This window comes from Dendrobates tinctorius, unplaced genomic scaffold, assembly GCF_039654945.1.
Source record: "Dendrobates tinctorius isolate UK_male_01 unplaced genomic scaffold, ASM3965494v1 ptg000121l, whole genome shotgun sequence".
NCBI classification, from domain to species: Eukaryota; Metazoa; Chordata; class Amphibia; order Anura; family Dendrobatidae; genus Dendrobates; species Dendrobates tinctorius.
The window spans coordinates 6,673,068-6,700,702 of record NW_027361789.1 but is presented as its reverse complement, the minus strand read 5'-3'; the positions used below and the strand labels follow the sequence as shown (position 1 = coordinate 6,700,702).

The window sequence follows — 27,635 nt, the reverse complement described above, 5'->3', positions numbered from 1 at the left end:
TAATTAATTTGCAAAAATGTCTACATTTCTGTTTTTTTTTTCAGTCAAGATGGGGTGCAGAGTGTACCGGAGTACACTCGGAGAACCAGAGTGTACTTAATGACTGGAGCTTTTTTCGGTTTCGTATTTTCATTTTTCGCTCCCGTTCTTCCCAGAGCCATAACTTTTTATTTTTCCGTCAATATGGCCATGCGAGGGCTTATTTTTTGTGGGACAAGTTGTACTTTTGAAAGACATCATTTGTTTTAACATGTTGTGTACTCGAAAATGGGAAAAAAATTCCAAGTGCAGTGAAATTGCAAAAAAAAGTGCAATCTCACACATGTTTTTTGTTTGGCATTTTTGCTAGGTTCACTAAATGCTCAAACTGACCTGCCATTATGATTCTCCAGGTCATTATGAGTTCATAGACAGGAAAAAAAATTTGTGCCATTTTCCGTTACCTGTAGTGTCTCCTCTTTTCGTGATCTGGGGTTGGGTGAGGGCTTATTTTTTGCGTGCCAAGCTGACGTTTTTAAGGATACCATTTCTGTGCAGATACACTCTTTTGATCACCTGTTATTGCATTTTAATGCACTGTCACGGCAACCAAAAAAACGTAATTTTGGCATTTTGATTTTTTTTCCCACTATGCCGTATAGCGATCGAGTTAATCCTTTTTTCATTGATAGATCGGGTGATTCTGAACTCGACAATATCTAATATGTGTATGTGTGATTTTTTTTTTTTTTATTGTTTTATTTTGAATGGGGCGAAAGGGGGTGATTTAAACTTTTATATTTTTTTTCATATTTTTAAAAACATTTTTTTTTCATTTTGGAATGTTTCAATAGCCTCCTTAGGAGGCTAGAAGCATCCACAACTTGATCGACTCTGCTATATATAGGTGATGAGCAGATCGCCTATATGTAGCAAAATTATAGCAATGCTATGAGCGCCGGCCACCGGGTGGTGCTCATAGCAATTCGGCATCAACAGCCATAGAGGTCTCTAGGAGACCTCTGGTTGTTATGCCAACGCATCACTGACCTCCGATCACATGACAAGGGATGGCCATGGCCGTATTTCAGTATTTGACAGCGGCATTTATCTAGTTAATAGGCGCGAGTGGATCGCGATTCCACCTGCGCCTATTGCGGGCACATGTCAGCTGTTGAAAACAGCTGGCATGTCCCCACTTTGATGCGGGCTGACCGCCGGAGCCCTCATCTAAGCAGGGGATCTGACCTTGGATGTACTATTGCGTCCAAGGTCAGAAAGGCGTTAATGAGAAAAAAATGAACTTTTTTGAATTTCCAAAATGGCTGTAATGAAACAAAGAGTGAAAAATTTAAAGGGGTCTGAATACTTTCCGTACCCACTGTGTTTTAGTTACTTTGGGTTTAACCAGTATATATGTTCAAGCTTGGTTTCAGTAAATGCTCAATTGTTTTCTCCATGTTTGCTATGTGGGCATGCACTTGCTGGTTTAATGTCATCATACCTCCAAACTTATGAAGATCAGAAAAGGGGAGAGAACATGCATCGCGAATAACGCTTTGTGGCAAATTTTGGCAACACCCCAATCCATGTCCATTTACCATTTCTTTCTACCATGGCAGGAGGAGATGTCAAAGTGGCAGTGGTAGTCAGGGACATTCAGAAACCTGAGACTGCAGAACAAAGACCCAATTTCGGGACCACTGTGTCTGGGACAGTTGAAACTAGAGATGAGTGGATCCATTTACAGGTCTACGGTCCAGCGTACAGGTCAGTGGTACCTAGTGGCTGAATGAGAGGCCGAAAATCTTTTACTATCTGGTGTCCCAGGCTTGGCGTTTAATTAGTCATGGCAGGCACAATGTCATCTGTGCCTCATGTTCTTCTCTAGTTAGGACTTGTGATTTATTTTGTGTTCATTCATTCACAGTCGTAGTAGCCATAATTTTCTCATCGTTATGTAACTTCACTATATTGCGTGACATCTGGCTTTTTGGTGTCTGTAAAGGGCCTTTTACACATAGTGATATTGCTAGCGATATCGCTAAAGCGTCACCGATTTTGTGATGCAGCAGCGATATCGCTACATGTGACACTCACCTCTGACTGGCACCCCCCCCGCTGAATATCGGTGATCGCGCGAGATCATCCTTGTCCATTTCCCGTCGTCGGCTTCCTGCTGGCGCCGACGAGCGACTCCATGGACATGGGAGGAAGTCGTCACCAGAGCTGCCGTCTGATAGGTAAGTAACGACCCCCGACCGCTGCTGCATCGCTGGTGAGATCTGCCTGTTTGGCAGCTCACTAGCAACCATTTAGCGATGCACCAGCGATCCCAATCGGGTCATATCATGGTTGGGATCGCTGGTGCATCGCTAAATGTAACGGGACCTTAAGACTGTGTTCATATATTGCATAAACATTGTGTTTTAGTTTTCTGCAGGTGTCGACATCACAATAACAATCTTATCTGATTATTGTATTTTTGCTGCATTTTTTAAAGCATTTTCCCCCTTATTTGATGTGTTTTTAGTGCAGATGTGAAGCCGTGTTAATTGCTTTTTATTGTATAGAAAAGCTATGATTCTACATGTAAAAAAATGTTTTTAGCATGTTTTTTTTAGGCCCACAAAGAAGCCTCTGGACAAAAAAAGCACCAAAGCTGCACAGTTCAGCAGCATGTATAGATGCACAGGGGCACAGTTTTCAGGAAGTCACATCCACCTTGATTGGAAAGTTAAAGACAGCAGAATTTCTGTGCAAAAAAAGCAGCAGAAAAAATGCAACATTTACCCTACATGTTAACACGGTCTAAATGTCTCAGCAAATTTGTGATATCATGAAATCTCTGCTCTCAGTGTGTCTAAAGACGCATCTGTACTCTGCGGTTTTGGGGAAAAAAAAGTGCTGCTACATTTTTAAGTGCAGAATCAAAGCTTTTCACTACTATTAAAAAGCATTTGAAACACTGCTTCACAACTGCTCCAAAAAAGGCATCAAATATAGGGGAACACGAATAAAAGAAAATCAGCAAACATGCAACAATCGGAGAAGATTGTTATTGCGTCATGTGGTGAGGACACCTGCAGAAAAAAAACAGTAGAAAAAACGCAGCATTTACACTAGGTGTAACCACAACCTCAGCATTACATTTTTGTTTCATCTTTTATGGGTTTAGTAGAAAAAAAAAAATCACACAATTTGTTTTACGCTATTTACTGATTCCCATAAATAATCTGATATTTGTGTTTTGCGAATTGTTACGATTACAGGGACACCAAATATGTAAAGGCATGTTGTTTGCTGATTTATGATGTATATTATTTCTAAAAAAATTAAATTAAAACAGACATTATTTTTTAGTAATTTTGTAGGAAAAACATTCTTTTATTCTCCCTCTAGGAGACATAAAAATATGCAGCTATATATAGATGTATTTGTATGCTATCTGCCTGTGGAGTCAGAGCCTGCAATACAGATCAAGTATACAAAATTCTCTGATGACATCAAAGTTTTTTCTCTGTTGATCATTATTCTTTATGACTGTCATATATATCTTGTGGTAAATTCATTATTGCTACTGTCGTTTATTCCTATTGGGAATTGATTAATCGATAGTATTATATGATGTATTCAATAATGTCTATTTTTTCAGTGTTTTATGATATATATCTTGGACTGACATCAAGCAGTGTATATTAGCGCCTTTTTACTCTGGTACAGCCTTGCTAGTGTGGTTTCAACTGAGCGCTGCGATCTTTCACTCCCCTTTCCCTCATCGCTGCCTCCTCTGACATGCTCCGTTGTTGTGGTGACAACTAGGCGCCAGCCGTCCCCTTCATGGTGTTACTTCCTGTTTGGGCAGTGAGGGTGGAAGTGGGTTCATTCTTTTAACACGCAGGCGCTATCTTCCATTCTCATGATTGGATTACTGCACCCACATGACCTCGGGAAATGGGTATTTAATTGGGCATGTGTCACAGTGTAAGCCACGCCCCCTGAGGAAGCGGTTTTACCGCGAAATTTGCATTGGGGTCTCCCTGAGCGGCACTTTCTCCTGCTAAATATGATGGGTATGTTATAACATTTTATGATTCTTAGGAATAAAATCTTTGGATTTAAGTGCGCTGCCAGACAAATTATCAGATTCCAATCATGTAGATGAATTAATCTCTTTATTCCCAATGCGTTTCGAAGTCCATACTTCTTCCTCAGGGGATGACAGATATGTCACTGGTGGACCGTTGGATGTGCAGCAGGCTGACAAACTAATCCTATATGCTAAGCTCTCTCCTGGAAAGGGTGAGTATATTTCTTTATTAAACCCTATAAGTCACCCGGATAAGACCCTATTGCGCTCTTGTTTTACCTATAGCTTGGACAAACATTTTATGATTTTCACACCGGGCAATTGTGCAATACTTTATTAGATTATTTCTCTTTTTTTTATTCACCTCATTACTATTGTGGAGTGTTATATCTCCTGTAAACTATTTTCATTGAATATTAGAGAGTCTTTACAGCACTGTTTATGCCTCGTGTTAACATTACCTTAGTGACATATACTGTCTGTAGTCATCTTTTTCTGGCAAACATTGATTGTGCCGTTCTGGGCTTTCTTTTTGTATCCGGCTATTCATGACACTGGTCTTGTATATCTGTTTTTAACATTTGTGTATCTTGTACTGCTCCTTTGTGTGTCTTTGTACACAATAAAGTATATTTTGCATGTAGTTGAACTCTATTCCTCTTCCTTTCTCAGTTTCTCCTGAGTCATTCCTACTCCTAATTTTTTGGGGCATTTATGTGCACTTACACAGCATGATTTATATGCATTATGAGGGTTTTTGTTTTCGCTAAAATTCTCTGATGACATGCCCAAAGCCTGTAGCTCAGTAGCTTTAGCTCCTGCCCGTAATGTTAAAAGTTGTGGGTTTGAGACTTACAAGAAAAGAGTAAGTGATATTTTGTAACTGATTTATATCATTCTTAATAATTTTATAGGGACAAAAAAAATCACTTTTTCTTCACCTCAGTAAACAAGTACAAATAAATACACTATTGTACACAATATACATGTGCAAACTGCTTTACAGTTCACTCCCTGAAATACATCTCAAGATTACCAAATTCTCTTACCTTTATTATTACGGGCTGTGCCTCCTTGCTAAAGCTGCTGCCTGAGAACATGGAGATCTGAGTTTACGTCCTGATCACAGGAGCGGAAATGTGAGTAATAAAATTTAAATTATGCAGAGAGATGCGGTCCTGCCTTTCAAGGAGGAGCGATGGAACTCTGATAGAGGTGTGTATATTAGTAGCTGGGACTGAACTCTTAGATCAGGACAGTCCAGCTGAATCCAGGATGGTTGGGAGCTATGATGTCATAGCTGTAGTGTGCTCTGAACCATTCAGACATCTGCCCTTTGCTGCTATACCCAAAGTTGTTTCACTAAAATGTACCCCCTTCTCCATTCTCCATTCTCCTAGTAGTATATTAGGCAGATAAGCTGGTGACTAAGGAGGTTTCTGAATATCTGCAGAGTGTAAGCAGACAGTAAAAGGTTGCTGGATAGCGGGGACAAAAAATGAAGGTACATAATCCGGCATCGGTACCAGATTACGTTCCTCCATTTTTTTTTTGTCCTCTCTTTCTACTTGTGGATAACGGATCTGAAGATCTGTGCATCGGACAAACTGTGAATCTATGGTTATCCCTTGCAGAATATTAGTGAACTGATGGCTTTTTTCTCTTTATTTTTTCTTTATATTTCTGGATAGTGAGTTAGGCTTCATTCAGACATTCATATTTTAACGTTTATGCTCAGTTTGTTTTTTCACAAATAAAACAAGTATCCAATTAAATCTATGTGGTTCTTCACATGTTTGTGTTTTTTTTTTTTGGATCAAGATTTCTGTAAAAAATTATGTTGATGTGTCCGTTTTTGATCCACTTCATGGATCAAAATTGCGCATAGAAGCATTAAATAAGAGACACTTTGTCATTTATTTTTACATACAGGAAAAATCACTCATAAAACACTGGTAAAAACTGACACTGACCAAATACTGCCGAAAATCTGCTCCGAAACACAGGTCCTATTGATTTATGAAACAAATGATAATGATTGGATTAAAGGAAATTTCCCATGAATAACCGCTGTCACGGTCCACATAATAGGTTATAAATATATAATGAGTGGAAGACTAATTGCCTAAAACCTCATCAGCAGCTATAAGAGAAGACTTTCTTTCCCACTTAGCAGGACATCTACAGGTGCTTCTCACAAAATTAGAATATCATCAAAAAGTTAATTTATTTCAGTTTTTCAATACAAAAGTGAAACTCATATACTATATAGAGTCATTACAGAGTGATCTATTTCAAGTGTTCATTTCTGTTACTGTTGATGATTATGGCTTACAGCCAATGAAAACCCAAAAGCCATTATCTCAGTAAATTAAAATAATTTACAAAAAAACAGTAAAACACCTGCAAAGGCTTCCTAAACGTATAAAAAGGTCCCTTAGTCTCTTTCAGTAGGCTCCACAACTATAGAGAAGACTGCTGACTTGACAGATGTGCAGAAGGCAGTCATTGACACACTCCACAAGGAAGGTAAGCCATAAAAGGTCATTGCTAAAGAAGCTGGCTGTTCACAGAGTGCTGTCTCCAAGCATATTAATGGAAAGTTGAGTGGAATGTGCACTCAGCTATAGTGTGAGCTTTTTGACACTATTCCAAAAACCCTCAGGGGTCAAATGTTGCACACAGCCTAGAGAGTATCCCACATAAAGCCAATTAAAACAACCTTTAATGAACCATTAAAAGAACATAACACAAAAACATTACAAAAAGTGCTCATGTGAACCAGTGCTCAATAAAAAATGGTTTGGTCTCACCATTGGTATTAGATATAGCATTCCAGCATCAGGGCGTATCCTGCTGGAGAGACGATCCACTCATGGGGAGCCGAGACATGGGAAAACGAGTGTTAAGGTAAAGTATTCCCCTACACTCCCTGTCGTGCCCCAGCATTACTCCTGTCCTAACAAGGACAGGCCCCAAGTGGATCCTGTAGTGGACACCCACACTGATAAGGGGAAAAATAGACAGAAGCTCCCTATGCGTTTCTTCCCCAATGGACTCCACTTGGTAATGACAGGGACAGTCACACTAGTTTGTTAGGCACCTCGCCACTGCAGGGCCTGTGGACTTAACGGATAACACTAATTCTATATATCCTTTCCTACTGCTTTGTATCTATTTGACTCCCCTGATGAATCCCCACCATTGGGGAAGAAACGCGTAGGGAGCTTCTGTCTATTTTTTCCCCTTATCAGTGGGGGTGTCCACTACAGAATAATATGAGTTTTACTTTTTGTATTGAGGAACTGAAATAAATTAACTTTTTTATGATATTCTAATTTTGTGAGAAGCACCTGTATGTTAAAGGAGTTGTACGATTTGCTTGCTCTCTGCTGCTCCTCACAACTCTATGAAAAGGACCGAAGCAAACAATGCGATTTTCCTAATTCAGTAGCATAGCCACTAAATACTTAAATAATTTGGCCATCTGGTGTCCCAGATTATTGGTTTATCTCTTTCTATTGCGCAGCTGAGACGTCCCTCCTGCACTAACATTTCCCACCCTTAAGGCCATAGCATCGATTAAACCTGTGACCTACACCATGTTAAGGTTGCACTCTGGTCATCATCATCCCTGAAAAGGCAGCGGAATGTGGTCCCAGATTTGCGCTGGAAGAAATAAAGGTAGTTGTTCCAGCTCCTTAAAAATTAATCCTTTATTGAAAAATGATTAAAACATAATGTTTCAGGCAAAAATCCTCATAATATAGTGGAAGTGCACAGAGCATTGACGGTTTAGCTACGTGTTTCGATCTCAGAGATCTTTTTCACAGCTCAACCTTCAGTTCACAGCAAGCAGATTTTATAGGTAACACGAGTCAACCTAATTCCTAACATATGTCAGAAAAATATTCAGGATTGAGAGTCCTCAGTAGTTGATACCTTTTAATGGCTAACTGAAAAGATGGTAACACATTGCAAGCTTTCGAGACTACTCAGGTCTCTTCATCAGGCTAGACTAATACAAAATCTGAAGTCACATATTCTCGAAAGCTTGCAATGTGTTACCATCTTTTCAGTTAGCCATTAAAAGGTATCAACTACTGAGGACTCTCAATCCTGAATATTTTTCTATCTACTGGCTAACACGGTACAAAGATATACATCTTTCCTGTAACATATGTCAGGTATTTAACACATTCAGGACCTACAAGTGAAACATTTAACCACTGACACAATGTAACAGAAACATGCTGTTACCAAACAGTAAAATAAAAAAACATAAATGCTCACAAATAAAACAATAAATAAAAACACATGAAAAAACATCAACAGTAATGAAACATGATCTCATTTCTTTTGTTTAGACCATTCGGATATCTCGTTCCCAGATTATAAATCCAAAACACCTCTCGTGTTAATAAGCGTCTTTTTATATCTCCCCCTCTTTTAAAGCTTTTTTATTTGTTCAATACCAGAAATTATTAAACATGAAATACTACCATTGTGATGTGAAATAAAATACTTTGAAGCCATAGATATATTACGAGATATATTATGAGAAAAGATGCTATTACTATTATTATTGGTGTTATTAACTCCCGGAGCGTTTTTCGATTTTTTTGTTTTGACCAAGTACTGGAGTCTCCGTCTGGCCAAACGAGAATCCAATATTTTCTCTACCTCATATTCCAAATTACTTTTAACCAATACAGGGTCAGGAGGCGCCGACATGGTAACTACTGGCTCCACAAACCTCTTCAACAAAGATTTATGAAACACATTATGAATCTTAAACGTAACTGGAAGAGCCAAACGGAAAGAAATGGGATTAAGGATTACCAAAATCTTATAAGGTCCAATGAATCTTGGCTTGAATTTTGGAGACGCAACCATCATAGGAATATTCTTTGAAGACAACCAAACCATATCACCCACTTTAAACCGGGAACCAATGGTTCTACGCCGGTTGGAAAACCGCTGGACTTTTTCCTGAGATTGGGACAACTTATTCACCACTTGGTCCCAAATCTGCTGCATTCTCTCTACCACAGAATCCACACTTGGGCAGGCCGAAGATTCCACCTGCCCTGAAGAAAATCGAGGATGAAACCCAAAGTTACAGAAAAAGAGCGACATCAAAGTGGCAGAACTAGCCCTATTATTTAGCACGAATTTGGCCAAGGGCAAAAATGAGACCCAGTCATCCTGATCAGCAGAAATGAAACATCTCAAATAGGATTCCAAAGTATTGTTTGTTCTCTCAGTCTGCCCATTGGTCTGAGGATGAAATGCAGAGGAGAAAGATGACTGAATTCCCAGTTTGGAAGAAAAAGCTCTCCAAAATCTGGAAACAAAGTGGACTCCTCTGTCCGACACAATGTTCTCAGGAATCCCGTGCAACCGAACCACCTGTTGTAAAAACAAGGGCACCAACTCAGAAGAAGATGGCAACTTTGGGAGTGGTACAAGATGGACCATCTTAGAAAATCTATCACAGATCACCCAGATGACAGTCATTCTCTGAGCGACAGGAAGATCAGAAATAAAATCCATTGAAATATGGGTCCATGGCCTCCTGGGCACCGGCAGGGGCATCAACAACCACTAGAACGAGAACAGGGCTTGGACCGAGAACAAGTCACACAGGACTGCACAAAATTCCTGACATCATGAGATAAGGCAGGCCACTAAAAAGACCGACTCATCAAATCTCTGGTACCAAAAATACCTGGATGACCTGCCAACGAGGAGCAATGAATTTCAGACATTACTCTTTTCCTCCACTGGTCAGGGACATACAATTTTCCCATAGGGCAACGTTCAGATTTGTCCTCCTGAAACTCCTCCAGGGCACATCTCAAATCAGGTGAGATGGTGGAAAGAACTACACCCTCATTTAGAATGGTAGTAGGCTTGGTCACATCAAGAGAATCTGCAAAGAAACTCCTAGAAAGGGCGTCCGCCTTAACATTCTTAGTGCTCGGAAGAAAAAAGACCACAAAATTAAAATGCGTGAAAAACAAGGCCCACCTAGCCTGTCTAGGATTCAGGCGTTTGGCTGATTCAAGATAAATCAAATTCTTGTGGTCGGTGAGGATTACAACTTGATGTCTAGCTCCCTCCAACCAATGTCTCCACTCTTCAAATACCATTTCATGGCCAACAATTCCCGATTCCCCACGTCATAGTTACGTTCAGATGGTGAGAATTTTCGAGAAAAGAAGGCACAGGGATTCATCTTAGAAGTCACTGGATCTCTTTGCGACAAAACGGCTCCTGCACCAATCTCAAAAGCATCTACCTCCACCTGAAACGGGAGTGAGACATCAGGTTGCCGTAGAAACGGAGCTGAAGTGAATCTACGCTTAAGCTCCTAAAATGCCGAAACTGCCTCTGGAGACCAATTCACCACATCAACGCACTTTTTGGTCAAATCAGTCAGTGGTTTAACAATACCAGAAAAATTACTTATAAATTTACGGTAGAAATTAGCAAAACTCAAAAACTTCTGGAGAGCCATCAAAGAAGTGGGCTGAACCCAATCATAAATGGCCTGTATCTTGGCCGGGTCCATTTCAATAGCCGACGGGACAAAATGAATCCCAAAAATGAAATCCTCTATACACCAAAGAGGCACTTCGATCCCGTAACATACAGAGAGTTTTCCCTCAAAATCCAGAACTCCGGACATGTTTCATATGAGAATCCCAATCACTGGAAAAGATCAAAATATCATCCAGATAAATGATCAAAAACTTATCCAGAAAGTCCTGGAAAATATCGTTCATAAAAGATCAGGGTAATCGCTAAAAGGAACTTAGACTGTACACTGCCCACCGCAAATGTGTGAGCAAAACACTTTTCTCATTTAGGGCAGAGAGAAATAGTATGAGAGACGTCCCCACAGAAAAAACACAACTTATTACGCCTTCTAAACTCCTGACGTTGCGCCCTAGACAAAACCCTATCACATTGCATGGGTTCAGAAGTTCGTTCAAGAGGCGGCAACGTCTCTCGTGTAGTTTTACGTTCACGTAAACGCTGATCAATTAGCATGGCCAATGACATAGAGTCGTCAAGACCAGAGGGAACAGGATATCCCACCATAACATCTTTTATGGCTTCTGCCAAACCCTTCCAAAAGAGAGCTGCTAGGGCATCTTCATTCCATTGAGTAAGGACCGCCCACTTTCGGAATTTTTGACAATATAACTCTGCAGAATCTTGACCCTGGTTCAATGCCAATAAGGTTTTCTCAGCTTGATCAATAGCATTAGGTTCATCATACAACAACCCCAAGGCTTGAAAAAACGTGTCCACATTAGCCAGAATAGGATCTCCGGGTATCAAAGAAAAGGCCTAATCCTGGGGATTGCCGCGCAGCAGGGAAATGACAATTTTAACCTGCTGCACAGAGCTCCCCAATGAGTTAGGTTTCAAAGCAAAAAGGAATTTACAATTATTCTTAAAATTCAAAAATTTAGACCGATCCCCAGAAAACACATCAGGAGTAGGGATTTTTGTTTCAACAACAGATGATTGAGCGAGATAGGCAGAAATTCCCCGCACTTCAGCAGCGAGCTGCTCAGCATGATCAGATAATTGCTTAGTCTCCATTTAGATAAAAAAAAAAATCCTCCTGCAGCCCCAGAGAAAAAAGAGGAAATAATATATAAAAAAATTCTGACACTTTTTTTAAAAATTCTTTCCTTCCTTAGAGTACCCTAGAGTCTACAGTTAGGCTGGTGATTCTGTTATGAATGGGTCACCGAGGAGGATAGCAGGCTAAGCTAAGCCACAGAAAACCAGAGAGGTTGGTAACTAAGTGGATTGCAGACCTCTGATCCTGTCCACACAACTATCATTAGCCGTGGAGCATACCTATGATGATCCTAGACGCCTCAGCACAGCCGGAGAGCTAAGTAAGCCTAAAGCAAGAAAGGGGAAATCTAAACTGCCCCGGAGCAGACCCCAAAGGAATAGATAGCCCCCAAGCATATCTTGTCGGTGAGACAAGATGAAAACACAAACGCAGGCAGGAAAATACACTAAGCAAATGATGGGGCCCACACTGACTAGACAGGACAGGAAAGGAAAGACACTGTCTGCCATCACGCAAAAAACCCTGCAAAAAGTCCAACACGTCTGATGCACAAAAACACTGAAGTCGCACGACTTTGCCCCCACTATAACAGCACACAGGTATATTCTGAAAGCAAAGCAAAAAAAAACTAATATAACAGGGGACAAAACAAACTGGCACAAGCAGTAACATATGGGCGGTGATTCAGCACAGCCTCAGCCGGAGCTGGCTGACCCACACAAAGCAGAGATAGACAAAACCAGATCAAATGCAAACAGAATAGCAAATAAACCACTTAGCTGAACCATGCAGGAACAGAGCAGGAGACATCAGACCTCAGGAGGCACAGGAAGAAAATCACCAGCAGGGATAGAGGAGTCGGCTGTCTTAAATCCCAATCTGAAACCCCAGATCTCCAATCGTCATCCTCATTATCAGGTGGCCAGCCTCTGTCAATCAGATCAGCTCCACTACTGATGGGCGGTGTTTCCGATCTTTGCCGCCTCCCCATCCTTGGCCGCCGTCCGCAGTTTTTTCATTAATAGGAGTAGGTGTCCGCCATCTTTCGTGCGTGTGCTAAGCATTCTTGGCTCGTGCACACGCAGTATGCTTTGCCCAACTGCGGGCAAGTCCGAAAAGCCTGACTGCTCATGCGCCGGTTAACTAAGCCCCGGAAGAGGTTGGTAACTAAGCATATTGCAGACTCACCAGCAGGGATAGAGGGAGTCGGCTGTCTTAAATCCCAATCTGAAACCTCAGATCTCCAATCGTCATCCTCATTATCAGGTGGCCAGCCTCTGTCAATCAGATCAGCTCCACTACCTTCAGTATCCACCAGAGGGAGCCCAGAAAGAGAACTCGCAACCCCTCTGTCAATCTGACCAGCTCCACTACCTTCAGTAATAACTAGAGGGAGGCCAGAAAGAGAATTCACAACACTAGCCCTTCAGAGATAGCATTCTGGATATGCACTTTTTTCAGTTTTTTATGCAGAGCACCAAACTCCATTTTCACACATTTTTCATCCGAACAATTTCTTTTTAATCTAATATGTTCCCCTACTGGGAAAGATTTTATTGTGTGCTTTGGATGACTGCTGCGGGCATGTAAGATAGTATTCCCACTGACTGGCTTACAATATGTTGATCCTTTTTACCCTGTAATTCTAGATCTAGAAAAGATGTGGAACTGCTACTTTGCTTTAATGTAAACCGAATGTTATAATCATTGTAGTTGATATGATCAATAAATTCCAGTATGGCAGATACATCTCCCCTTCATATGATCAGGGTATCGTTGATGTATCTGCCATACCAAAATAGCTGTTGGGAAAAAAAGATTATCCGTAGAATAAATATATTTAATTTCCCAATATGCCATGGCGATGTTAGCCAATGATGGTGAGTATTTAGCTCCCATCGGGACACCTGCTTGTTACAAATAGATGTCATCAAAGGAGAATATATTGTGTTTCAAACAAAAAAAAATTACTTGCAACAAAAACTTAATTAAATCCTCTGAAATATTCGCTATAATTTGTCAAAAAATATTGAAGTGCTTCCATAGCTAATTCGTGGGGGATACACGTGTATAATGATATAACGTCACGGCAAAGCCTCACGTAATCTCCTTGCCAAATTGTACTAGATAAGGCCCCCAATACGTCTCTTGAATCTTTTAAATGCCCAGGTAGCCTTTGGACAAGAGGCTGCCAGAGAGAGTCTGCCCACTCACAGAGATGCTCATTCATAGAGCCTATTCCCAACACTATGGGTCTTATAGGTGGAATCCCTGTAGTTTTGTGCAAGCCATATATTATTGGCAATACAGGATTTGATACAGATAAAAAGTCAGCTTGTTTTTTTTATTAAGTACACCCAAAGTAAGACCTTCCAAAAGGATTTTTTCAATTTCTTCACCAAATTTAATTGTTGGATTGTTCACTAATTTCTTATATGTAGTCATATTCGATAACAGTTCCAACATGTTTTCCTTATAATCAGTCGAGTCAAGTACAACCACCATCTCACCTTTATCACTCCTTTTAATAACTATGTTAGACATTTTTTTCAACTCAGATAACGCCCTTTTCTGTTTAAAGGAGAGATTACTATCCCTTATCTTATTGTCCATTTCCATATTCATTTTTCAAGTTTTTTTTAATTCTTTTTCAATGGTCTCTTGAAATCTATCCATTCAATTCGCCCAAGTCTGAATAGGGTAAAAGTATGGATTTTTTTACATTCAGGTACTGAGATTGATTAATGGTTCCTTTTTCTTTGACTTCATGACAGGACAAGCTCTGTAAATTTGTAAGGCCATCTGTTCCTCAAAATTTAATTTATGAAATTCATTGATGTTATCCTCTTTAGCTTGCTGTTGCGAGTTATCCATCTCACCAAAAAAATGTTTTTTCACCGTCAAATTTCGAACAAATTTATTTATATCCAATTATCCATTATTGTTGAAAAAAGATCAAAGTTGAGGTCAGGTGCAAATTTCAGTCCTAATGATAAGACTTCCAACTGTTTCCGTGTCAATTGTTGAGATGATAAATATATCACATTATATTCATTTATTTCCTTAATTTCTTCTTTCTGTATCTGGTTATTACACCTTGATCGCTTGTGGTGTTTCCTACCAGCCTGGCTCCTGAATTTTTTGCTGGTTTAAAAAATTTTCTAATCTGTTACCTATAAAATCTGCTTGCTGTGAACTGGAGGTTGAGCTGTGAAAAGATCTCTAAGATCGAAACGTGTAGCTAAACCATCAGTGCTCTGTGCACTTCCACTATATTATGAGGATTTTTGCCTGAAACACTGTTTTAATCATTTTCAATAAAGGATTAATTTTTAAGGAGCTGGAACAACTACCTTTATTTCTTCCATTGTGGCTGAGTCAAGTCTGGACGGAGTTCCGAGCACCTGTGGCTGTTGGTGTACTGGCAACTCGGGTTGCATAACTACTTTTAAGAAGATATAAAAGGTAGGGATGAGTGAGCACTAAAAAGTTCAGATTTTCATTACCCAACAGAGCAATTCCTAGTGTTCAGATGCTCGTTTCAAAGTAATTATACAGTGCGTGCAATGGGACTCAATGGGAAATCCGAGGATTTTTCCAGCAGACCCTACAGAAAGGTCTGAGGGGGCAGTGAAAATTTTTGAATAAATGGAAAAAGTGCTGACTGTAAGGAAAACAGCATGGGGAAGACCCCTCGAAGCATCTCTGACTCCCAGATTGCTGATGAGATCTATGGTGTCACACTTTTACTCCATTTTAAGGACCGACAATAAAACAATCATAATTGAAGCGGAATTGGAGGAAAAAAACATTAAGAAACACTCTTTCCTGTATCAGGACTCGCATATAAGGCAAAATGTTAAAAGGATTTTAAAAAATAATAATTTAAGTTAACCAAAATTAAATTTTTTATTAATTGTATTAAATGTTTGTTACATTTTCATTAAAAAATGGGAAAATTCAGTGTAATTTATGAAGGAAGCAAGAACTGGCAAAAATTGAATGGAAGAGAAACTCATATACACCCTATACACCCTGTAGACATAAAGGAGTGCCTCATACACATTATGTTCAAATTGTCATGTAGTGGTACTCCTATACTTATTAAGGCTATGCACTCATTAAAAGTGTAGTTGTGGTTCTCCTACACTCATAAAATGTCTGCACACAGTGTGTAGCTGGAAAAAATTATACAAAGGGTCATCCACTCTTGAAGGCACCAAATGGAGTGCCTCATAAAAAAATAAAAATAAAGTGTAGTTGTGGTACTTCTACACTCATTAAGTCTATGCACAAAGTGCAAGGACAGGGAAAAATTATAAGGAGGGTAATACAGTAATCCATGAACCTTTGAAGGCAACAACTTGAAGGCCTCATTCAAATATTTTGAAAGTGTGGTTGATGTACTCCTACACTCATAAAGGCTTTGCACAAAGTGCAAAGCCAGGAGAAAATGATAAGAAGGGTAATACAGTAATCCTCTTCAGATATCACCTACTTTTATTCCTTCCTTGGGAGGCTGTGCAGAATGCCTCCACCTGCTTCCTGGAGCCCAATTCCCAGGGGTGCCTGGGTTGTAAGTGACCCGGCGTTAGGTAGTGCCAGAGCCCTGATATGTAGAAATGTGTGACAGCCCCCTGTGTCACCTGCACCATCACATGCTCCTGCCTAGGAGGTAGGGAACCTAAAGGAGAGTCCGATCTTTCAGGGGTGGTTGAGGCAGGGTCCCAACTACCATCGTAATGTTCCGTATCGTTGCTGCGTCGCTGGTGAGATCTGACTGTTTGACATCTCACCAGCGACCACGTAGCGACGCACCAGCGATCCCTACTAGGTCATATCGTTGTCAGGATCGCTGGTGCATCACCAAGTGTGACGATACCCTAACTGTATATTTAGCAATGGAATGCAAAGCCCTAAGACCTGCCTAGAGGCTGTATTATGCCACTTTTCCTGCTCCTGCAACTGCTCTAGGCTAAATGCAGAATGCATCTGTAAGTATGATACTGCAACCTCAGCACCAGTATAAACACTAGAAAACTCTGATTAATTAAACTGCGCACACAGGCCTGGATAACTGCTCTCTCCCTCCAATCACAACGGTCCCTGAGCTGTGCAATGGTCTCAGTATGCGGATCGTGGTGACACCTGTCCTTTTATAACCTCTGGTGAGGTACTGCAGCCAACCAATCACAGTAATTCCACTACTAAGATGGCTATAGCATTACAGCGCCAATCATGCGGGTCAAGAATTCAAACTTCAAATCTGAGCACCAGCCAATGCTCATTGAGTGCCGAGCACATCTGAGCACCAAGGTACTCAAGTGCCATCCGACTATCACCGAGCACATTCGCTCATCCCTAGTAAGGGGGCATTATTGCTTTTGTATGAGGTTTTTGATACATCATATAAGAGCAGTATGATTTGATAAAAGAGACCCTGATCTCAGTAATGTATCAGTTAGTTTACTAGTTGCAGCACCTGTGACACAATCAGAGTTTTTAGATGTAGCATGTAGCAGAGCATCTAGGTGGTTTGTTGAGCACTGGCATGATGTGGCCACTCAGCAAGCCAGCCAGAACATAACATGACAGGAGCGTGATTACGCTCATTCAGTGCAGAGCTGATGTGAGAAAGGTCATTGGAGTTCATAGCTGATGAACCCTGGTAACCTCACTGACTTCACCACTTGCTGTGTGAGAACTTTCTCTCAATGGTAGTGGTGACATCAGTGAGGTGACCGGGGTTCATTATGAACTCTAGTGACCTTTCTCATGTCAGTGCCACACACTGCAGGAGCATAATCATACTCCCATCTCAGTGTGTTCTGGCTGGCTTGCTGAGCGTTCGCATTATGTCAGCACTCAACACTCCACCAAGATGTAGTAAAGCTGGTGTTCTTCGTGGGACAGCATTACATATGGATTCTCGGTGGACAGGTGAGGAGTAAGGTTGTGTATTAATTTTTATTTTACAGTAATAAATGGGAAAAAGAGGGACGGAGAGTATTTATTTAAAATAAAGGAGTCTATGTCTTTCTTTCAATTAAAAGACTTTTTAGGCTGAGAGGGGGCCATTATCCATGGTCCCTTACCAATCTGAAAATACCAGCTGCCAGCTGTCTGCTTTAGCTTGGCTGGTTGTCAAAAATTTTAAGAAATGGCGTGGGAACCCTCTATTATTGAAAACCAGCCATGATAAAGCTGACAGGTGAGGGCTGTAGCTCGCAGCTGACGGTTTTGTCTGTGCTGGTTACCAAGAATAGTAGAGACCCCATGTCTTTTTCTTTAATTTATTTATTCCACAGATGCTGGCTGGTGAATAGTCTCATCATCGTACATCTGCTTTCTGCTATCAGTGAGACCCTGTGTAGGATGATGACAGTAGTACTCTTATCAGCTGACGCCTGTGACTGGTAGTAACCTTTATACTCCCAGTCAGAGCTGCTGCCTCTAACACTGTCAAATGTATGACAGTGTGGCATCCGCAATGCTCTGACTGGCAATAACGAGCTTACCGCCAATCAGAGCCTGTATTTCTCATGCTGCCACACAGATGACAGCATGTGAAAAACCCAATGTTCGGGCCCCTCATTCATCTGAATGGGTTCTGGCTTCGGATTTGAGTTTGAGTACCTTTCTGGAACCTGAACCAAACTTTTTGAAAATGTTCGGCCTAACCCACTGGACCTGAAAATCCATGGGTTCACCTATCTTTTCTACTGAGTAAGCACATTGTGTTCCAAAATCTTTAAGGATCAAGCATCTACATAAACAGAATCATAAAAGCATTGAAAAGTGGCCTCCGGCTCACTCCAGAAAAACACTGGAGCAGTCCGGCAGATCACCACCTGCTGAAAACCAACCAGAGAGTCACTAATGGAAGGTGAAGACAGTGTTGGATAAGTATAAAATTAGGGATAGGGAACTCAGATTAGAAGCACCATTCCAGCACTACAATAAAAAAAAATTTGAAGTGGTCCTTTAACCCCTTTACGACCTTCGCCGTACTAGTACTGTGGAGGTTGCTTCCCTCCCTCTGTGTCACGCACGGAGAGGGAAAACCAAGTGTAACATAAAGGGGAATGGGGAAGGGGGCCCAGACACTAAGGAAGGGATTTGGAGACTCCTAGGCAAGATCTAATCTCTCTCTAGAACTCCTACTGAGTCCCTATATTGGTTCCTCACCAATCCCCGAGCCGGTACATGAGGCCCTGAATCTCCTTGGGGCCTAGTCCTGAATAGGGAACGGGAGGGAGATGCACGCTAGGCAGTCTCCCCTAAACTAAAGACGGTAAGGTGGGACAAACAGGGGAACACTTAGCAGAATCGCCAGATACGGATACCAGAAGAGGGATTCCAAACACCAAACTGGAGCACTCTGAGAAGGTCCAACACTCTAGCAAGCATAAGTGGAAATGAAGCAATTACCCGCACTGGGTCACAGCTGAGCCACTAACTAAATAGATCCAAACTTCTCAGGGCAGGAGGAGGTTGACGCTGGGTCCTAGAGGAAGATGGTTCTGAGGCCTGATGCAGGATGAGAGCCTGTCACCTTCGAAGCGCTCGTGACACTCTGATGTGGGCTCCGTCGCTGAGCCCAGATCTTTCCCGGGACATGTCAGCTGTTTTGAACAGCTGACATGTGCCCGCAATAACCACGGGTGCAATCAAAATCCACCCGTGGCTATTAACTAGTTAAATGCCGCTGTCAAACTCTGACAGCGGCATTTAACGTGCATGTCCAGCCATCGGGTCGGAAATCCTCCCACCTGTGGTCGGCGCTCATAGCAAGTGAGTAATTCTGCTTATAGAGGTGATCTGATCATCGCTTTGATGTAGCAGAGCCGATCGGGTTATGGCAGTTTCTAGTCTCCCATGGAGGCTAATGAAGCATGCCAAAAGTAAAAAAACAAATGTTTTTAAAAATATGAAAAAAATGTATAAAAGTTTAAATCCCCCCCTTTTGCCCCATTCAAAATAAAATAATAAAAAAATTCATACATACACATATTTAGTATCACCGTGTTCAAAATCACCCGATCTATCAACAAAAAAAAGATTAACCTGATCGCTAAACAGCATAGCGAGAAAAAAGTCAAAACGCCAGAATTATGTTTTTTGGTCTCCGCGACATTGTATTAAAACGTAATAATGGGCGATCAAAAGATCACATCAGCACCAAAGTGGTATCAATAAAAACGTCAGCTCAGCACTCAAAAAATAAGTCCTCATCCAACCCGAGATCAAGAAAAATGGAGACGCTATGGGTCTCGGAATATGGAGCATTATTTTTTAACAAACTTTGGATTCTTTTCACCACTTAAATAAAAAAGAACCTAGACACATTTGGTGTTATGAACTCGTAATGACCTGGAGAATCATAATGGCAGGCTAGTTTTAGCATTTGGTGAACATCCTAAAAAAAAGAAATCCCAAAAAAATGTTCTGGAATTGCACTTTTTTTTGCATCTTCACCGCAGTTGGAATTTTTTTCCCATTTTTGAGTACACGATATGGTAACACCAATGGTGTCGTTCAAAAGTACAACTTGTCCCGCAAAAGGGTCTTGAAGGGGTTAACCTGGTAACCTGAGGGTCTTATATATGTGTCATGCAGCTGCATGCAGGCAGAGATGGGATCACAAACATTCATCGCCTGTCAAGCCAGAGCAGAGTTCATATACATTGTTAAACATTCAACGCAACAGCCTTAAGTTGAGACCATGAACATTTAGGAAAAACCTACTAATTAATACATACAGTATATCTTGAGATCTATTCAGTTTTGTTTAGGGTATGTGCACACTCTGCGGATTCTGCTGCGGATCTGCAGCGGATTTGGTCCTGCGGATCCGCAGCAGTTTCTACTGCGGTGTACAGTACCATTATCATCAATAGAAATAGAAATCCGCAGTGCACACTGTGCAGAATTTTCCGTGAGGATTTGCTGCGGTTTCAAAACCGCAGCATGTCAATTCTTTGTGCGGATTCCGCTGCGGTTTGGCACCTGCTCCATGGCAGGTGTCAAACGGCAGGGGAAACTCACAGGCTAAACCGCAGAAAAACTGCAGCTAAACCGCAGGTCTTTTGACCTGCGGTTTTACCTGCAAATTTACACAAATTCGCAGGACAATCTGGAGTGATGTGCACACACCCTTAGAGAATATGTTTTAATTTTCTTCCCCATAAATTATTAGTGCATGTGAAGCTAAGAGACTTATTAATATATATTTACTAGAGCTATGCACTTCTTTCTCCACCGAACTGATACAGGAAAGATATATATCTTTGTACCGTGTTAGCCACTGAGGACTCTCAATTCTGAATATTTTTCCACCGAACTGATCAATCATTCTCAAAACTCTCAAAATTGTTTCAGTGAGTACACATTTTCCCATTACTAAGATAGGTTATGACAGTTGGAGCTCATAAAGTTCTATGGAGAACTGTATTTTTTTTAAGAAAACTTGCAGAAGAATGTCTGTGTCTGTCTATAGCTTCCCCCTCCTGCTCCCCTCTTCATAGAATGTTATGGGAATCAGCTCTTATGTCTTATCTCTATGAATTCATTAACTAATGAATTTAATGTGAAAGATCAATCCAGAAGGAGAAAGAAGCAGATTTCTATGATATGATATATTACAAAGTTTCTTATTTTCAAGTGTACTATTGATTTATGAAACTACATCTTATGATCAAGGCAGAAATTGCAGTTATATTTTTCAGGACGACAATGGGAAATTAACTCACGCATATGTGACGTATAAGTACACATTCTATTCCAATGTATGCTACGCACATTGTATACATTGTTTATTATCAGGGAACTGTTTTCAGCTAAGGCTCGGCCTTCTACTTTATGCATTCTAGCAAAATGTTCCTAAAATGAAGCAATTAAATCATTTCCTGAAATACTTACAGATGCTCCACAGGCAGGAAAACAAGGAAGTTCTGGTCATGCCAACACCAGTGCAACAGGAAAATTGGAAGGCTTGGATGACACAGCACTGGGTGATCAGTCAAGTGCCACTAATTAAGTGAGATCTACAAGTAGTGGAGTCCCAAAGTTATCTGCTCTGCATTGCAGTGCTGCTTGGCTTGCATGCTGTTTCTAAACAGTTTTATTAGTACAGTATTCCAAAGTCTCTGCTAGGAAATGTGACAAGATCCATCAAAAGATGCATATGTTACTTGGAGCAGCTGGCGGAAATGAGCTGTTATTAATTTTATTATGTGTAATCATTCAGAAACATTTGGGTAAGAAACTGAAAATTCTAAGATGGGTGAACTCTGGCTAAATAATAGGAGAACTATACGCTGAAAAGCCACATATTTGCAAAAAGCGGCGTGAAAGTGCAATGGTTCAGTGGACTAATACCTCGTACTTTTCAATCTGCACTTGCACTTTATTAGTCAGGTTCTAATACCACTTCAAGTTATTTTGCTGAATTTTGATTTCTATAAAACAAATAATTTCTAAAAATTTTTTCTAAAAACACTTCAGCTAAATCTAATGGTTTAGTGGACTAATACCTGGTACTTGCACTTTATAGCATACATCTGCACTTCATGAGCCAGGTTCTAATACTCCTTGAGGTCTCACCCCTTCCCCCCCCTTTTTTTTTTTTTTCATTAACCTTAGCCACTTTTTACCCCGTGATCCATGGCACTCTGTTCTATTTTTATTTTTGCATAATTTTATATATTTTTTCTCATTTTAATACACTTTTATTGTAGTGTTTTTATGTTTGTAATAAAATTTCATTGTTTTTGAATTTTTTTTTTTTTTTTCTTTGACCTTTGCTGATGTCATTTAACCTTGTTTTGGCGCCAATTTTTTTTTCCTTTCCTCTATAAGAATGTCTCACTATCTTTCAATATAATCTGCCCTGATGAAGTGAGCCAGTAGGCTCAGGAAACGCGTTGGCTAAATAAAGAACTTTGTACTCCACCATAAGCAAGCACAGTCCTCATTGCACTTTCACGCCGCTTTTTGCAAATTTGTCCTAGGACCCTGTGCAGACTTGCTGCTGCTTCTCATGCGTTTATGGGCGTTGTGACTTATTCACAACCCCAATAGGTGAGCACCTTCCTTTTATCTCTGTTAATGTGTTTTTTGATACGGATTTCACACAGTGGATGCGCCCTGTATTTTTCCTTTCAATTCACAGTTCACTCGTGTCCCTTGGCGGGGGCTCAGCGGTCGGTGATTTTCTCAGGAGCTGCTCCACTGTCCAGGATCCGTTATGGACTATTTCAATCATCGCCTTCTCTCCAGAGAACGCCTCATATTGCAGGTGGTTGGCAAAATCAACCCTGTTAACCAGGAGGAGACCCCACAAGTAGCCTTTTCGGAGGACGACACCAGGACCATGAGGACCCTTTTTCACACCTTAGAAGATTCCATCAAAGAAGAAATCTCCAACAGCCTACACGCTAGATTTCTAGCTATATATATGGACGAACACATCTGTCCTAAAGGACTCAGGATTTCTTTACAGACACCTTTTCCGCAAGATCTTGCATTCTCAGATGAATGGGAGGATATTCAGTATGACTGTATGCAGAGGCTTTTACATTGCCTACATAAGAAAAGGACTACTCTTGCTCAGACTGCAGCAGAAAAGGTACTGGAAACTAATGCAATGTTATCCAATTTCTCTGATCACCCTCTGTTTAGAAAAATCAATTCTAGTATTTCTATTGCAGCTCTTAATTTGGAGCATGATACAATTGTAAAAAAGTCAAAGAAATTGAGCAGGGACAGAGAGTCCCCTTTCTCCCCTACCCCTGACTCATCCATTCTAGAAGAAAGCTCTATAGTTCCTAATAATTCTTCTCACCTAAAAAATTTTTCTCACACTAAAAAACACCCCCTTTTTTTTCCCAACACTCAGACTCAATCCTCCATGAATACCAATCCAGGGAGAGTCTTTATTAATAGCAATAGAGGGAAAAACCAGCAACCTAGAAGCAAACCGAGGGATCCCCCTGGGCCAGCTGTACCTATTACACCTACTCCTTCCACCATTACTATGCCTACACGTACCCTTTCTGAATTGATGGACTCCAACATCAATTCCTTCAAGTCAAGTGGGGAAAGCCCTACTTCTATACCCACTGTTAATGTCACTCCTAATTCTGCCAATGACATGGCAGCACTAATTATTGATAGAAGGAGGTCTTCCTCCTTCCCCCTACCTTTCTTTGACCCCCCGCTCACCCCTGCAAAATTAGACACTACTGAGGTCTTTGATTTTGATCCTCCGGTCACCACTGATCTCATTGTTCTTAATATTGACAACCCTACTACCTCCTGTATAGACAAACTCCCTGCTGTTTCTACTGAAAAGAGGTTGATCATTAATGACCAGGTCATTATTGACAACTCAGCTGCTGGTTCATCAGCAGCAGTGTCCTTTTTACCAGCTGCATGCAATCCCATTCCCCAAGCAAAAAGAGATATCCCTTCTTTTTTTCAGAAGGTCACACTAAAAAGAAAAAATCCTATAGAGGAGCCAGAGGCCAAGGAGCAAAGAAAAAAAAGGGAAAAGCGACAATCCATAAAATCAAATGTTTTTAATTTATCATCTTACCCCCTGTCCCCGGATGAGGAAGGGTTATTAAGTAAGGGACTCTCCTTCTGCCCCACCAATAAAAGCAGTGGTTTTGAATTATTTCTTGATGCCCAAAAATTCATTAGGAAACTTACCCTACTGAGACATTTTGAACTTAAAAAAGTTCATTCTAACCCTGACACTTCTAACACCACAGTGGTCTCTTCCTTTCACCTTGATGTCAGAGGGAAATCCTCATGCTACCCACTAGAAAGTAGAGGACATCATGTAGAAACATTCTCTGATCTTCTATTGGATCGTCTTAATACACTACCTACACAAAATATACCAGTAAAACGGAATTTGTCCTCAATAGAACGTGTGGCATTGGAAAGATTGGAGAAAAACACGAATTTAGTTATTAAATCTGCAGATAAAGGTGGAGGGATAGTGATTCAAGATAAAACTGATTATGTGAATGAGGCTTTTAGAATTTTATCTGATAAAAAATTTTATCTGCCCATCCCCCAGAACCCCATCCCCCAAGCTACTGTTTTTTACAATGATTTCATCAAAAAGGCGCATGATTCTGGGGTTCTTAATGACCATGAAAGGAAGTTTTTAATAGTTAAGAACCCCTCTACTCCCTTCCTGTACCATTTACCCAAAATACATAAAAGCACCATTAATCCACCAGGAAGACCTATCATTTCTGGTATTGACTCTCTCACCAGCAATTTATCATTTTATATAGACAGAATCATGCAGCCTCATGTCCTACAGCTCCCCAGTTTTTTAAAGGATTCTACACAATTGATCAACCTAACTAACAATATACCTTGGAAAGATTCATATGTTTTTATTTCATTTGATGTATCTGCTTTGTATTCCAATATTGATCACCAACTGGGTTTGAGCTGTTTTAAAAAATTTCTACTTACTGACAGTCGATTGTCTGATCCTCAAAAGGATTTTATTTTTAATGGGATGGATTTTATTTTACATAATAACTTTTTTACTTTTCTGGGGGATTTTTATCATCAGATCAGAGGCACCGCTATGGGATCACGGGTCGCGCCAACTTATGCTAATCTTTTTATGGGGGTCTTTGAGAATACTTTTATTACCATAGATTCATTTTTAGAGGGCGTGGTTTTATATAAAAGATACATTGATGATTTATTCTTAATCCTTGATACCAGTTTTATTCCAGTTGATGTCTTTACTTCTTCTATACAGAACAACACATGGGGTTTGGAGTTCACCCCCCACATTAGTAATACCCAGATGGACTTCCTTGATATCACCTTCTATATAAAAAACTCCAAAATCTATACCAAAACCTTTTTTAAGAAGGTAGACTCTAATAGTTATGTCCATTTTAAGAGCAGCCATTATTCTAAATGGCTTTTTAACATTCCTCATAATCAATTTCAGAGAATCCGAAAGAACTGTGCAGAAGATGAGGATTTTAATAATCAGGCTGAGGTCCTCAAGGGAAGATTCCTGGCTCAAAAATACCCTTCCCAATTGGTCCATTCTACTTTTAATAATGTTTCAAAAAATTTTAACCAGCAAATTCTTTTAAGTGGGAGATCTAAAGAAAAAGATACACATGCTAACTATCAAGCCAATTTTATCACTACCTACAACTCCCAACATAAGGAGATTAAAAATATACTAGGGGACCTATGGTACATTATCCAAAAAGATCCTGTACTTAATAAAGTTCTTCCTGACAAACCTACGGTTACATTTAGGAAGGCCAGATCACTAAAAAATCATCTGGCCCCTAGCAGATTGAGCCAATACACTCCCGACAATCATACCGGCTTGACACCAGGCATTTTTAGATGCCAGAGGCCCAGGTGTAGCCTTTGCAGTAATATTGCCCATAATACTTTCATCTTTTCACATCCATTCACTTCAGAAAAATTCACCATCACTAATCACCTGTCCTGTGTGTCTGCCTTTGTGATCTATGTTATCCTGTGTCCTTGTCCTAAATTGTATGTTGGGAGAACCACCCAACCCCTTCATTGTAGAATGAACTCACATAGACACAACACTAAAATTGGATATCAACAACATGGTCTGTCACGCCACTTTGATTCATTTCACCAAAGCGATTTCTCTAAAGCCATCATTTTTCCTATAGAACACATCCCTGAACACGTTTCCAATAGAACCCAAGCATTAAACAGAAAAGAGGTCTATTGGATTTATAAATTGAAGACAATTGGCTCCTATGGCCTCAATATTATTAATGATGCTTTTATTTGATTTTTTCCTTATTGTGATTTTCATACATTTTTATTACATTTTACCCAATTTCATGCCCCTCCTTTTTTTTTTTTTTTTTTCTTTTTTACAAAAAAACATCATTAAAGGCTAATGGTATAATGGACTAATACATACAAAAAACATCATTACAGTCTTATAGTCAAGTGGACTAATACCTTGTAATTGCACCTTATAGCCTGCTATAAGCCAGGTTCTAATACCATTTGAAGTTGTTTTTTTTTTTTTTTATTTTGATTCCTATATAATAAATTGACAAACAATTCCTCTAATATTCTTCAAACCACTTCTGTTTATTCTAAATGGTTCAGTGGACTAATACCTCGTACTTTTCAATCTGCACTTGCACTTTATTAGTCAGGTTCTAATACCACTTCAAGTTATTTTGCTGAATTTCGATTTCTATAAAACAAATAATTTCTAAAAAATTTTTCTTAAAACACTTCAGCTAAATCTAATGGTTTAGTGGACTAATACCTGGTACTTGCACTTTATAGCATACATCTGCACTTCATGAGCCAGGTTCTAATACTCCTTGAGGTCTCACCCCTCCCCCCCCTTTTTTTTTTTTTCATTAACCTTAGCCACTTTTTACCCCGTGATCCATGGCACTCTGTTCTATTTTTATTCTTGCATAATTTTATATATTTTTTCTCATTTTAATACACTTTTATTGTAGTGTTTTTATGTTTGTAATAAAATTTCATTGTTTTTGAATTTTTTTTTTTTCTTTGACCTTTGCTGATGTCATTTAACCTTGTTTTGGCACCAATTTTTTTTTCCTTTCCTCTATAAGAATGTCTCACTATCTTTCAATGTAATCTGCCCTGATGAAGTGAGCCAGTAGGCTCAGGAAATGCGTTGGCTAAATAAAGAACTTTGTACTCCACCAGAAGCAAGCGCAGTCCTCATTGTACTTTCACACCGCTTTTTGCAAATTTGTCCTAGGACCCTGTGCAGACTTGCTGCTGCTTCTCATGCGTTTATGGGCGTTGTGACTTCTTCACAACCCCAATAGGTGAGCACCTTCCTTTTATCTCTGTTAATGTGTTTTTTGATACGGATTTCACACAGTGGATGCGCCCTGTATTTTTCCTTTC

General features: G+C 40.1%; 1 long non-coding RNA gene across 1 annotated transcript in view; it reads right to left on the bottom strand.

Moving 5' to 3' along the window:
• The window catches only part of LOC141046840 (uncharacterized), a 160,003-nt gene extending 140,903 nt beyond the window's left edge, over nucleotides 1-19,100 (bottom strand). Inside the window, exon 1 of the long non-coding RNA XR_012219676.1 lies at nucleotides 19,022-19,100. This is a non-coding gene — a long non-coding RNA (uncharacterized lncRNA). The remainder of the gene's footprint in view (nucleotides 1-19,021) is intronic.
• Nucleotides 19,101-27,635: the final 8,535 nt, after the last annotated feature.